Genomic DNA, 13037 nt, shown 5'->3' on the forward strand with positions numbered 1-13037 from the left:
GCGTCCCGGGAGCCGCGGGCCGAGGCGCGGGGGCCCGGGCCGGCCGCCGTACCACTCCGCCCGGCGGCCCCCTCCCTCCCCGCCGCGGCCCGCTCTCCCCCGGCGCCTCCTCTCCCCTCGCCCTCGTCCCCGCTTTCCCAGCCCCAGTCCCTCTCGCCCGGCTCTCGGGAGCGGCGGGGGCGCGCACGGCGGCGGCGGCGGCGGGCCGGCGGGGCCGCGCGGCGGGCTCCCGCGCGGGCGAGTGTGTCTGGGCCTGGGCGGAGGGATCCCCGGGCTGAGGCGGCGGAGGTGCTGCGGCCCGGGGCCGGGTGGTGAATGGGCTGGTGGTGCTCGCTGCTGCTGCTGAGAGGAGGAGGAGGAGGATGAAGAGTTGGGCTTGTTTGTCTCCCACAGTTTCTCTCCTGCTGCTCTGATTCCCCCCTCCCGATTCCGGCCCGGGGCCTGTGTGTGTCCCTCCTGGAGGAGGAGGAGGATCCAGTTCCTCCCCCCAACCCCCTCCTCCCCACCCCCCCTTGCCTGGGGAAGAGGAGGAAAGAAACAGCCCAGAGAGAGAGAGAGAGAGAGAGAGAGTGAGTGAGAGAGAGGAGAGGAGAGGAGGAGGAGGAGGAGGGAGAAGGGAACAACCTACCATCTTAACACACTAATATCTAAAAAGTGCGAGAGGCCCAGAGCAGCAGCAGAAGCAGCAGCAGCAGCTCCAGCTTCTTCCCTCCCTCCCCATGAAGAAGAGTTCCCTCCTCCTCCTCCTCCTGCTTCTCCTGCTCAGAGTTCCTGCCTCCAGCTGCCAGGGGGGACAGCCAGCCAGCAGCAGGAGGGTGCAGTATCCCAGCTTTTCCATTCTCTCTTCTCCTCACTCTCCTCTCTCTCTTTTTTTCTGGAGTAGCTCTATTTCCCCTCCCTCCCCCTTCCCCCTCTGCCTCTCTCTTCTCTCCCTCTGTCTTGTCGCTGGTGTTTGTCTCTGGGAGGATCAGGGGCTGCCTGCTTGGAGTTTGTTGTGGGGGGAGGTAGGGGGAGGGGAGGGGTGTGTGGGAGGGAGGAAGGAAAGGGGGGTGTTCTCGTCAGGACCCCTCAGTCAACTTGAGATTTGAGCAATAACTTCCCCTTCGGGGCGCCCCCCTGCGTGCCCTTCCCATACCTCCCCCCCCGAAAAAAAAGACAATGGGAAAACCTTGGCTCCCCCCCTCCTCCCCTCTGCCCTCCACCCCTCCCCAGGATAAATTGGAAGTAAGTTTATGAGCAGCCTCGGGAGCCTGGGCGCAGAGTGCAGGGCCGGAGCGGGTGACAGAGGCGGCGTGCCGGGGGCGGCGGGGATGGGGCGTCACATTGTCCCGGCGGGGGGCCGGCCGGGGGCTGCGGGCGGGGGCGGGGGGCACGGAGCTTCGCCCGCCCCCCTCGGCTGTCCTTCGGCCCGGGGAGGGTAGCTGGGGCTCCTCCATCCCCCCCACCCCACCCCGGGATGCTGTCGGGGGGAAGTTTTTATTATGATTATTTATTTAATTAAAAAAATTTTTTTTTTGGAAAACCATCTTGTTTGGTGACTGAGGGATCTGGTTTAAAAAAAAAAAGCTGCGGCTGCTGACGCTGCCGGGCCCGAGTGTGTGTGTTTGTGTATGTGTGTGTGAGAGTGTGAGTGTGTTGGTGCATTTGTCTTGGGTGGCCGGAGCAGCGTTGGGGAAATTCCGCTTATTCTTCTTCTTCTGCAACTTGTTATTCCGGAGAGTCTGCCTGCACCCCTCACCCCGGGGCCGGCCCTCTCGCATTCGCCCCCGCCGCCGGCGGCTGCGGGGCGCCCCCGGGACCCCAAGCGGGCCGGGGCGGACAGGCCGCTCCGAGAGGGGCCGCGGCCGCCCCTCCCCCGCCCGCGCCCCCGCCGGGGGGAGGGGCGCGCGGAGTGGGACTCTTTCCGTTTGGTCCAGCCCCGTCGTGCACGCAGTTCCCAACACTTCTCGTCATCCTCTCTTTGGTCTCTTTATTCTGCTGAGCGGTGCTGTTAGGATTTCTTTTTTTTTTTCCCCCTGACCACGTTCGCGATGGTGGGTAGCAGCAAGGTGGCCCTGGTAGGGGAGGGGTTGGTATCGAGATTGGGCACCGGGGGAGAACGCCTTCTTTCAACTTTGTCTGTGGCTTGCACCCCCGGAGAAGGCCACAGGCCGGTTGTGGGGTGCAGATGTGCCGAGAGTGATTTCTAAGTAGTTGAGTTGTTGTGATGAGGGTACGACTGCTAATGGTCGGCAGGTTTTGTTTTCATTGGTGAATCTGGTGTCATCATATTCCGGTCATATGTTGAAATATTCTTTGTTTAGGTCTGGAAGTAGAGGATCTCACTCTGCACGTCCACATTGTGTTGTTTTTAGAATGATGTCTCTGGGAGTATGGATTTCTAGAATTTGAAATCTGAGTGAAGGTCCGGGCATGTGTGGGCCTCATCACCTGGCCTTGACAGTGAACTTTGTGGCTGTGTTTCGGATTTCAAAGATTTGCCCCATAGCTGAGGAACGAGTTGTGCATTTTTGCTAATAGTCGGTGTCAGGAATGTAGATGCTTGAGCTGGGGAAGTTAGAGAGGGAATAACGTTTATATATAAATAATGGATAGTTGAATATTAGAATCAGATTAATTGGGGCTGATGAAAGTGTTTTTTTTTTGTTTGTTTGTTTGTTTTTTTTTTAAAGCAGTTGTGCACTATGGGAAGGAAGTCTTTTCACAGGTTCACTTGATAGGGATTCTTTAAGGTGAGGGGTTGGAATTATCTCCTTTTTGAGAGGATTCTCACCAACATCTGTAGCTTTATTGACGGCCTGGTAAGGGTACTGAAACTGGGGCTAAACCATGTAAGCATACTTTTCAGTGTTTATGGTATTTGTTTACATCTGGTGTTCACTCTAAGCAATAGAAATAAATAGGTCAGCTTTGCTTTTGGTCTTTGAAGACTGGCCCCCTCCTTCCTTTTTTAAGTTTCACAATTTACTTGGTTTGCAGCATTGTTGGAAACTGTTACTACATTTTTACTGGAAATACTATTATTCATTTTAATTTTGGTAAGTTCCTTCTTAATTCTCTTCTTCCTCACTTGTTTATGGAGTCTGTGTTGTGGGCTTAAAACTAGTTTATTTTAGGGGGTCATTAAAAATGTCTGAAAAATACGTTTTCAAATCCCAGTACCTATCTTTTCATAGAAAAGAGGAAATTTTGTGTGCAGTTATGCTAATGCTTATAAAAAAATGTCTGTACTTAAAATGTTTGTAGATGTACAACTGTCCTTAAGTGAAGAGCATAGTAACAGTGCACAAAGTTCTCAAAACACAAACATCTGGCTAACATGTTACAAATATTCCAGGGGCTTTTTTTTTTTTGTTTTTTGTTAACATCAGACTTTTGCTTTTGGTAACGTAATGGTATTTGCAGTTTGACTGGCATTGCTTGGCTGCCCATAATAAAGTTTTCTGCTTGGGTGCTCTTGAAGACTTTTTAACTTAGTTTTTAGACAATTTTGCAGGCTGTATTTAAGCATGTTTTATTTTGGACTCAGGCAAGTCTTTGTGGAACTGGAGTAGTAATAGATGAAAAAGACACCTACCTGGGCTCTGTTGTATTTTTAGAAGGTATAAGTGATGGATGGGGCCTATTTCTTTTAGCTTTGAAGGGTCCATCCTTTTTCCTATTCAGTCGTCTGGAAGGAGCTGCCTCTGTAATACTCTTCTTCTGCTTACATGAAGATCTCTAAATGCTATCCAGCAGGAGGTGCTACAGCAAGATAAAGGAAATTTGTGAATTTTGAGGGTCTTGTTACTTATTACAGCTCTACTTAGCTTCAGCTAAGCAGCAGGATTAACACCTTAAAGTTCCAGAAAGATTTTGAGTAAGTCCATTTAAAAAATTCCATTCATAAATTATGTTTGCTACTTGAAACTGAAGTCTTTGACTATACAAAGTAGATGTGTGATTGTGGATAGCTTAAGGATTCTGGGCCTAGGTACAGAGCACTGTTTAGAATTATTTTATTTGGAAGAGGAATTAGTCTTGTGTTGATGAGTGGGGTGTTGAGCACGTATTTTAAAAAAGTATTTGTAATTGTTATAAACAAAAGTAGTTGGTATGATTTAGGGCTTTAAGTCTTGTTATCCCTATAATAATACAAATAGGATATAGAGTAGTTGAGATTTTGGAAAGGGGGATAGTGTGTGGAAAAAAATTTAGACTTCTTGTAGTTTTTTTCCCCTCGGATTTACGGACTATGATTCTAATATAGATCAATTTTTAGGCACTCAGCTTTATAAATACATATGGTTGATGTACTTAAGTTAGCCTGCAAAGACTGAGATTCTTGAACTGTAAATCAAGTTCTATCAGTGGTAGGTCATTGCTGATATAACAATAACTGCATAAAGATGAATATAGCTACTTTAACAGTTTCATAGCATTTATAGCGCATGGTCCTTTGAAACTCTGTTAGTGTTAGGTGAATTGATTATTACTGGAAATATCATGCCACTGTGGTTGCTTGTAAAGTTTTGTGTCAAAATTTTAAAAATTTGGGGATGCTAGAAACTTGATAAATCTGCTTTGAATTTTGTCTATTTTGTAGACAAAATACTGTTTTCTCAGTAAGACCAAATGAGATAATACATATAAAAGTTCTTCGCAAGTGGTAAGAAAGCATGCGAATATTAAGTTGTTGAGATAGGTAACTAATTAATACATGGACAGAAGCTTCTGTCTTAAAATGCTAACTTTTTCCATATCAATTGAGAAAGTAATACATTTAAAGTGCACTGGGCACTGTAAGTTTTTTTGTTTTTTAAGACAGAGTCTCGGTCTGTTGCTCAGGCTGGAGTGCAATGGCATGATCTCTGCTCATGGCAACCTCTGCCTCCCAGGTTCAAGTGATTCTCTTGCCTCTCAGCCTCCTGAGTAGCTGTGATTACAGGTGTCTGCCACTACGCCCGGCTAAGTTTTGTATTTTGAGTAGAGACGGGGTCTCACCATGTTAGTCACGCTGGTCTTGAACTCCTGACCTCAGGTGATCCACCTGCCTCAGCCTCCCAAAGTGCTGGGATTATAGGCATGAGCCACCGCGCCCAGCCTAAATTTGTGTTTTTAAATACTGCTGTGGTTACCAAAAATGTCTTTGTTATAGTTTTGAAGCTGCTTTTGAAAAAATGCTGCCTTGTCAGTTTCCCATAATATATGTAAAAAAAAAAAAAAGAAGTCATTTTCCCTTTTGAAGATCCTGTGAATTGTATGTTCCCTGTTACAGTTTTTCTTCATTTCTCCATTGATGTGATGTGATAGTAGTTGATTTTAGTGAGTGTGTAAGTTCCCTGATTCTTCTATAGACTCTTATTAACACAGAGTAACAGATGTCATGGTTAAAGTTTTGAATGTTTTGACTGACTCCACTAACTTTCTGAAAAATTCTTACTGCCTGAAGCTTTCAAGCTTGTTTCACAGTGAAAAAGATGTATATCTGTATGTGTTAGTATTAGGTATATGTGGCTATATCATTTTTTTTTCTATTTTAGAAGGATGCACGAGGAAATGACTACTCAAATCTAGAGGAGTGCACTGAAATATTTTTGTGTAAAAATAACCCAAAAGTTTAAAGCCTGGAGTTTCAGCTTTCTTATAAACTCTGCTCACAAATTTGGAATATAAACATTTTAAAGTAAAATATAGATAATTAAGGACCCTGTGTTTGTGAGCTCATCAAAAGGTATATAGTATCTTAAATTTTAGAAGTGACTGTTCTTTTGAAATTGCCCCCTTTAGAAAGTAAATATAGAAACTTGCTTCTGTGAAGGGTGAGAAAAACACTTAACTGTTTAGATAAAAATGAAACCTCTCAGGGTGTTATTAACTTTTTCATCCTACAGACAGTGAATAGTAAAGCTCTTTGTGAAGACATAACTGAAGTTAAGGTTATATTAATGTGCTTTTAAATTTTGTATTCCTCGTATTTTATTGCTGAAGGCTTTTGTATTTAATTACTATTCAAAGAGAGAAGGGAAGGAATTAAAGTTTTAGGTCTCTGACCTTTGGTAAAATTCTTCTATATTTATATCTATAACTGATTTCTTGAAACATGTTTGAATTTTCATATTATTTTGTGCTGGGAAATGTTAATGATTTATGTTGACGTCTCAGGAACTTTTGTACATGGGCTTTTTTTGTAGGCCTAATAATTCTTTAGAAGCATAGAAATACATTTTGATCACATTAATTTTCTCAGGTGTATATTTTTGCTGCTTTGCGATTTTTTAAAAAAGAGATAATATGTTGACACTGCATTAAATTTATTGTAGATAATTATTTCTTAAATAGCGTATGTTTTCTACTTTGGATGTTTGTGTGTATATGTAGCCATACTATTTTGTAGGCTTTCGTGTAATTCTTATATGTGTGTTAAATTTTTGAATAGTTATCTTTTGTGAAAATGTTGAAGTAGACTTTTATGAATAACTTTTCTATTACTTGTCCATCAATTCAGTCTTAATATTACGGTGAACTCTTCCCTTTTAGAAATTATATGTGAGGTTCAGCCATCCTTTGGACTCTTCTAAAGCAACTTTCTCACACTAGACTTGTGTCGCAATTTGAATACTCCTCCACTTCTCCCTTCTAGTACCCTGCAAGCTCTCCCCTCTCCCTGCCTTAAAATAAATAAATAAATAAAAAAGACTTTAGTGAAAATTTCTCAGTTGAAGGCAACTATTCTTTTCTATACTTTGGAATCAGTTACAGAAATGTTTTCTGTTTTTTTAAGTAGTCAAGAAAGTGAACCAGTATGGAGGAGCTAGGAAGGGGATGAGGCCTAACAGGTTGATGATCTAGGTTTTATTTTGACTCTGTTTGTGGGCCTAGGGGGAAAAAATAACTTAAACACAGAAGCCAAAAAGATGGGTTTTGTTTTATTGTTTTGGCTGCATTGAGAATACAAACTGTCAGTACTTGAGGAGAAGGAGCAGCAGAAAGGAATTGATTTTTTTTTTTTCTGCTGCAGATCCAAGTGTTGTTAACCATGTGCATCTCCAAAGCGACGTACTTACAAATCAAACAGTAGTTGATTCTTTCACTCAATTAACAGTCAGAACCCTAAATTGTGTGTGTGTTTTTTTTAATTTTAATTAAGTACCCCAAACTTTGGGGTAATGACAATAATTTCCTGATAAAAGTGGGTGATAGTAACCATGGCAACTGCTATCTCTGGCCTTATGGACAATATGTTGTATTGATGAAGCTTCAAATCCTTTATAGTAGCCCGTCACTTTTATGGTGAAATGTAGTAGCATGTGTTGCAGATGATTTTTAGCTGGATTGCGTTAAATTTGTGTGCCAGCTTATCTTTCCTTGTTAGGAATTTCTTGGACTATATTCCAAAACATGTTTGTGAAGGTGCTGTTGCCTGAAAATAACCCACCACCTGTGTTAGGCCTCCTGATGCAGATTGCACTTAGTTCTTTCCCAGCCTCCTTCCACAGTCTTGCAGAAAATAGGAGGGTGTGTAGCAACTGTATATATGTAAATTCCAGCTCAAACCTATCAGCTTGTGTTTGGACGTATTACTGATAGCTTAAAAAAATCTTTTGTGTTTTCAGAAGAGGTCAGTGGATGAGAGAAGTGGGCTTGTAGTTGAATACTGTTTTCTTTCTAGAAGTGTGTGTGTGTGTGTGTGTATGTGTGTGTGTAGGGAATTAGAGGTGAGGAATGGAGGGCATAAATACTGAGTAAGGACTTGACAAAAGTAGAACTTCAGTATTTTTTGTTTGTTTTTGTGATGGTGTGTGTACATATTACTATAAAAATTATTTCCTATTGGGCAATATTAGAATATGGGAAATGTTTGCTTCTGAGAATTTTCTTCAAGAAAAATTATTTATAAAATATATCTTGAATAATTGTTAAAAGGCAACCTGTTAAAGCAATTAAGCTTTTTTTTTTTTTTTTTTGAAATGGAGTCTCGCACTGTCACCAGGCTGGAGTGTAGTGGCATGATCTCAGCTCACTGCAACCTCTACCTCCCAGGTTCAAGTGATTCTCCTGCCTCAGCTTCCCGAGTAGCTGGGACTACAGGCGCACGCCACCACACCCAGCTAATTTTTGTATTTTTAGTAGAGAGGGTTTCACCATGTTGGCCAGGATGGTCTCGCTCTCTTGACCTTGTAATCCACCAGCCTCAGCCTCCTGAAGTGTTGGGATTACAAGCGTGAACCATCGTGACCAGCCAAAACAATTAAACTTTTTTGTGAGGGAGGATTAGAGAGTGTTAAAATGGATCCATTCAAACTTTAAAAAACTGTTTCAAAAATTATATTTTTTATTACATCAAGTCTTTTTGCTTTTTAAGCATTTTTTCTTTGCTTCTCCTACATAAGATTTTTCTAATGTGAAAATGTTGATCTAAATATTGATACTTTTTCCAGTATGTGCTAGAGAAACTGTGTGCCACAGCAGAGAATATACAAATTTGATCTAAATTTGATTAGACCCTGATAATAAGATACAGTCAAATTGTGCTAGATAGTTCAGACTTTCTTGAAACTTGCTGTGATAACGTGGTTTACTTACTACAAGTCCCAGTATGCATTGCAGTTTTTGCTTAACTTCAGATTGGAGCACTGCATTCTGGGACCTGTAGTTGATTTAAACAGTACGGAAAACCCTTCCCTCTTGTCTACTCCATTTTATACACAGCTTCCCAGGCCTCTAAGAACTTTCTGCTAAGTAGTTTGATTACTAATATTACGATTATTATACTGCTCAAATTCTAAAGTGAGTCTTCAGAAACAACCTAGTGTTTTAGTTTACCTTAGATTAGTTGATTGTATTTTTTATCAGATACTATAAGGTTTACACACAAAATAATATATTGAAAACTTAACTTCCAGATGTAAATTATTTTTATGCATGTGGTGATACAAGTCTCTTTATAATTATGGCATCATTGATTGCTAGTGTGGGCATGAGAAGCCTCTTATTATCAAGACTGATATATATGCTGTTCCTTTTTTTTTTTTTTTTAATGGGGATAGTTATTCCGTAAGGTTGGATTTTTTTTTTTTTGTGCCAGTATTTAATTTCAGAGTTCTGTGGTTCTTCTGTAATAACTGTCAACATCTTGAATATCAGTACTCTTTAACTGGAATTCCTGAAAATAAATGTGGTTTTAGTGTAAATTTAGTACTTGAAGAGGTAGTCTGAGGCAGAGAAAGAGGTGAGATGTCTTTAATAATTTGTTTATATTTTTATTTGAAAAATTTAAATTTTTTTCGAGGATTCTACTTTAATTTTGTTAACTAATATCAGAGGGTTGTTGCAGGGATTAATTGTTAAAATCTATGACAGTGCCTAGCACAGAGCTTGGCACATAATAAGGGCTCAGTAAATGTTTAGAATTAGCAGCAGCAGCAGTAGTAGTAGTAGTAGTAGTAGTAGTAGTAGTAGTAGTTACTGTTATTTTAAAAAATAGCACGCTTCACATTTTTTTCCTCTCTTTTTACAATATAATTTGATCAGAAGCCCAGGCTGTTCTAAGACCTTGAGATTCTTGGCTTATGGTAATGATGTGGCAAATTCCTGAGAATGTTTTTGCGGTGTATAAGATGTCCTTGCACCTCAGTTTCTCCCTAAGTGATGTAGGCCTCCAAAAGGACTATCACACCAGCAGCTGAATATTTTGACTGGTATTCAGCTCTGCCGGTCTAGTACTCATTGCATCTATACCACAAGCCTTTGATTGACTTCAGAAAGTTCAAAAGATAATGAAAATTTATTTGTTTACAATGTTTGCACTGGTAGAATATCCAAACTAGTTGATTAAGGAAAATAAGATGCTGCAAAATGCCCCTTGTGTTACAGTGTATGTAACCTTGGAAAAATTCTGTTGTGTTTAGAAGCATGTACCAATCTATCACTGTAATTCACAATATTACAGGATTGATCTATTGGAGGCCAGTAAGCAGCCCCAGAAAGAAAGTGTAGTTTCAAAAAATCTTAAATCTTTACGTTAATTTTCTCTTTTAGGACACTGACTTCTTTTAGGCTCTTGAACCTGTAGGATAGTTTTATTTGCATGGCTGGTCCCTTCTGGCTGTTTGAGAAGGGAAAGGAATGCCTGAGGATATTGGAAAATGTAAGCAAAGCGTAAACTGCAATGTATATGTCTTAGTTTGAATGTATGCAGAAGCAGGGCAGTGCTTTTCTTACTTGCTTAGCCAGTATCTTCTTCCAACTTTTTCTCTTGCGAGGAGTTCTTAGAATATTGTTGCTGAGGGCTACCATGTTTATTTAAGAAAACTCTGCCTTTAGTTTTATTTATTTATTTATTTGTTTGTTTATTTATTTATTTATTTGAGATGGAGTCTTGCTCTGTTGCCGAGGCTGGATATGGAGTGCAGTGGCACGGTATTGGCTCACTGCAACCCCTGCCTCCCAGGTTCAAGCAATTCTCATGCCTCAACCTCTCGAGCAACTGGAATTACAGGCATGCACTACCATGCCTGGCTAATTGTTGTATTTTTAGTAAAGACGGGGTGTCACCATGTTGGCCAGGCTGGTCTCTAACTCTTGGCCTCAAGTTATCTGCCCACCTCGGCCTCCCAAAGTGCTGGGATTACAGGAGTGAGCCACCACGCCCAGCCCAAGTAATATTTTTTAAAGTATTTGTTTATATAGCAGACCAATCCACTGTAATAATACTAGCCTCCACCTGACATAGTTGTGATTTAAAATTTGTTAATATGGCCAGGCATGGTGGCTCAGCGCCTGTAATCCCAGCTCTTTGGTAGGCTGAGGCAGGTGGATTACCTGAGGTCAAGAGTTTGAGACCAGCCTGGCCAACATGGCAAAACCCCATCTCTACTAAAAATAGAAAATTAGCTGGGTGTGGAGGCAGGCGCCTGTAATCCCAGCCACTCGGGAGGCTGAGGCAGGAGAATCGCTTGAACCCATAAGGTGGAGGTTGCGGTGAGCTGAGATTGTGCCATTGCACTCCAGCCTGGGAGACAGAGCAACACTACATCTAAAAAAAAAAAAAAAAGTTAATATGTAGATTAGACATTAAATAGATTCTTTAGATGTGTCCAAAATGTATGGGATCTGGTCTGATATGCTTCTACTTTGTAAGCTGTTTTATTTATATTACATCAATTTGTCTTTTCAAGACCTAATATTAAAATGAAATAAATTCAGCAGTTACAAAGGAGTTAATACAAAGGGTTAAATATAAGGAGAAAAATAGTCCCTGGTGTTAATGGGCCAATACAGAAAATATTAGGTTTGGAGGAATACTCATTCCATATTTTTATCATTATGGTACCCATGTGATTACTGAAATACTAAAGTTGGAAATCAGGAGAGGAAATAAGGAGAGTAAAACTGGGCAACCATGTGGATTCAGTGTAGAGACCTTTGACACACCTAAATTATTGAGCAGTTTTCTTTTTTAATGAAATGTCCCAGGTCAGTATAAAGGAATGTGATGTTGCGACGATGTCAGAAGACTTGGCCTTAAGTATACTCCTGTCACTTAGTTGTACACTCTTGGGAAATTCATCCTTGCTGGGCTTTAGTGGTAAAATGGGGATAATAATAAGGGCCTGCTTCACTATGATATTAAAAGGATTAGATAAGATAATACTCGTGAATGTACTTTATATTACTAAAGTTGTATATGTAAATTGAATTTTTAATCAGCAGTAAGGGGCTGGGTTTTAAGATATTTGTCTATATCATGTTAATAATATTAATATTATACAATTTTAAATAATGAGTCAGAGCCAAAAAATTAGTGATCCACCCTGCTCCCAATAGACCAGTTCTTTTTTTTTTGACACGGAGTCTTGCCCTGTTGCCCAGGCTGGAGTGCGGGGGGGGCCATCTCGGCTCACTGCAACCACTGCCTTCTAGATTCAAGTGATTCTCCTTCCTCAGCCTTCCCGAGTAGCTGGGACTACAGGCATGTGCCACTACACACGGCTCATTTTTGTATTTTCAGTAGAGACAGGGTTTCACCATGTTGGCTAGACTGGTCTCTAACTCCTGATCTCAAGTGATCCACCTGCCTCAGCTTCCCAAAGTGCTGGGATTATAGGCCTGAACCACCGCGCCTGGCCCAATAGACAAGTTCTTGACATGTGTTTACGTATGTGTTTACGTGTGTTTTTATGGTGTAGTTCTTAACAACATACACATTGATACATATGTGTGTATATTATAAGTATCATAAATGTGCTGGTATGTTGTCATGGGAATGAAAAATTTTAACTATGAACTTTAGTGTTTTAAAAATTTTATTTTATTAACTATACAAATTTTATGTGTTAATATACAAACTTACAAAAATATATTTATTTGTGTTTGGAGAAGTGACATACACACATTTTGGAGAAATGACATAGATTTTAAATGTTTGACAGGTTGTGAACGGTTTTTGTACGTTAGGTTTATCTGTTGTCATCAATAATATGGAGTGTTTATTATGTATAGTGCTAAGCCTTTTTCCACATAGGATCTCATTTAGTTTTAATCCTCACAGCAATATTCTGAGGATTTACTATTATTATCCTACCTCCATTTTACAAATGAAGAAGTAGAGGTTTCCCTGAGATCACATAGGTAACAAATGATACAACCTGGATTCAAGCCCAGGTTTGATTCCTGAGCCCTTGCTCTTAAATGTCCAAAATGCTGTGCTAAACTATGTAATTCCCATGGAAACCTAGAAATGAATTACTAAAGAAGTTTTCAATTTACTGAAATGGCCACAGCTACGATGTATCATTTTGAGGCTATTTCCTGTTGATTTTGGTTGGGTTAGGTTGAATAGTTTGAAAGTAGTAAACATTGGAATGGGATGGAAATGAAGACATTTGGGACAGTGCCTGCTTTGTTCATCCTTGTATATCCATTGCCAAGCATAGTGTGTAGCATGGGGTGGGGTCTAATACCTGTTTCTTCAAAGTTTGGAAGTTGGGCACTTTATGAAGCACAGTGTAAGTTAGTTTAATACATTTTTAATAGGTGCAAATGGTTTACATTCA

The 13037-nt window shown here is 41.0% G+C and overlaps 1 protein-coding gene across 44 annotated transcripts in view; it reads left to right on the plus strand.

Moving 5' to 3' along the window:
- The first annotated feature begins 280 nt into the window (after positions 1–280).
- The window catches only part of PHF21A (PHD finger protein 21A), a 191392-nt gene continuing 178635 nt past the window's right edge, over positions 281–13037 (plus strand). For 7 of the 44 annotated variants that reach the window (XR_004177537.1, XM_031653512.1, XM_031653511.1 and 4 more), the window contains exon 1: positions 2051–3859. The gene's annotated coding sequence lies outside the window, so the exon portion shown is untranslated. The other 37 variants (XM_031653480.1, XM_031653490.1, XM_031653491.1 and 34 more) reach the window with 15 other exon arrangements.

Source organism: Papio anubis, chromosome 12 (assembly GCF_008728515.1).
Source record: "Papio anubis isolate 15944 chromosome 12, Panubis1.0, whole genome shotgun sequence".
NCBI lineage: Eukaryota > Metazoa > Chordata > Mammalia > Primates > Cercopithecidae > Papio > Papio anubis.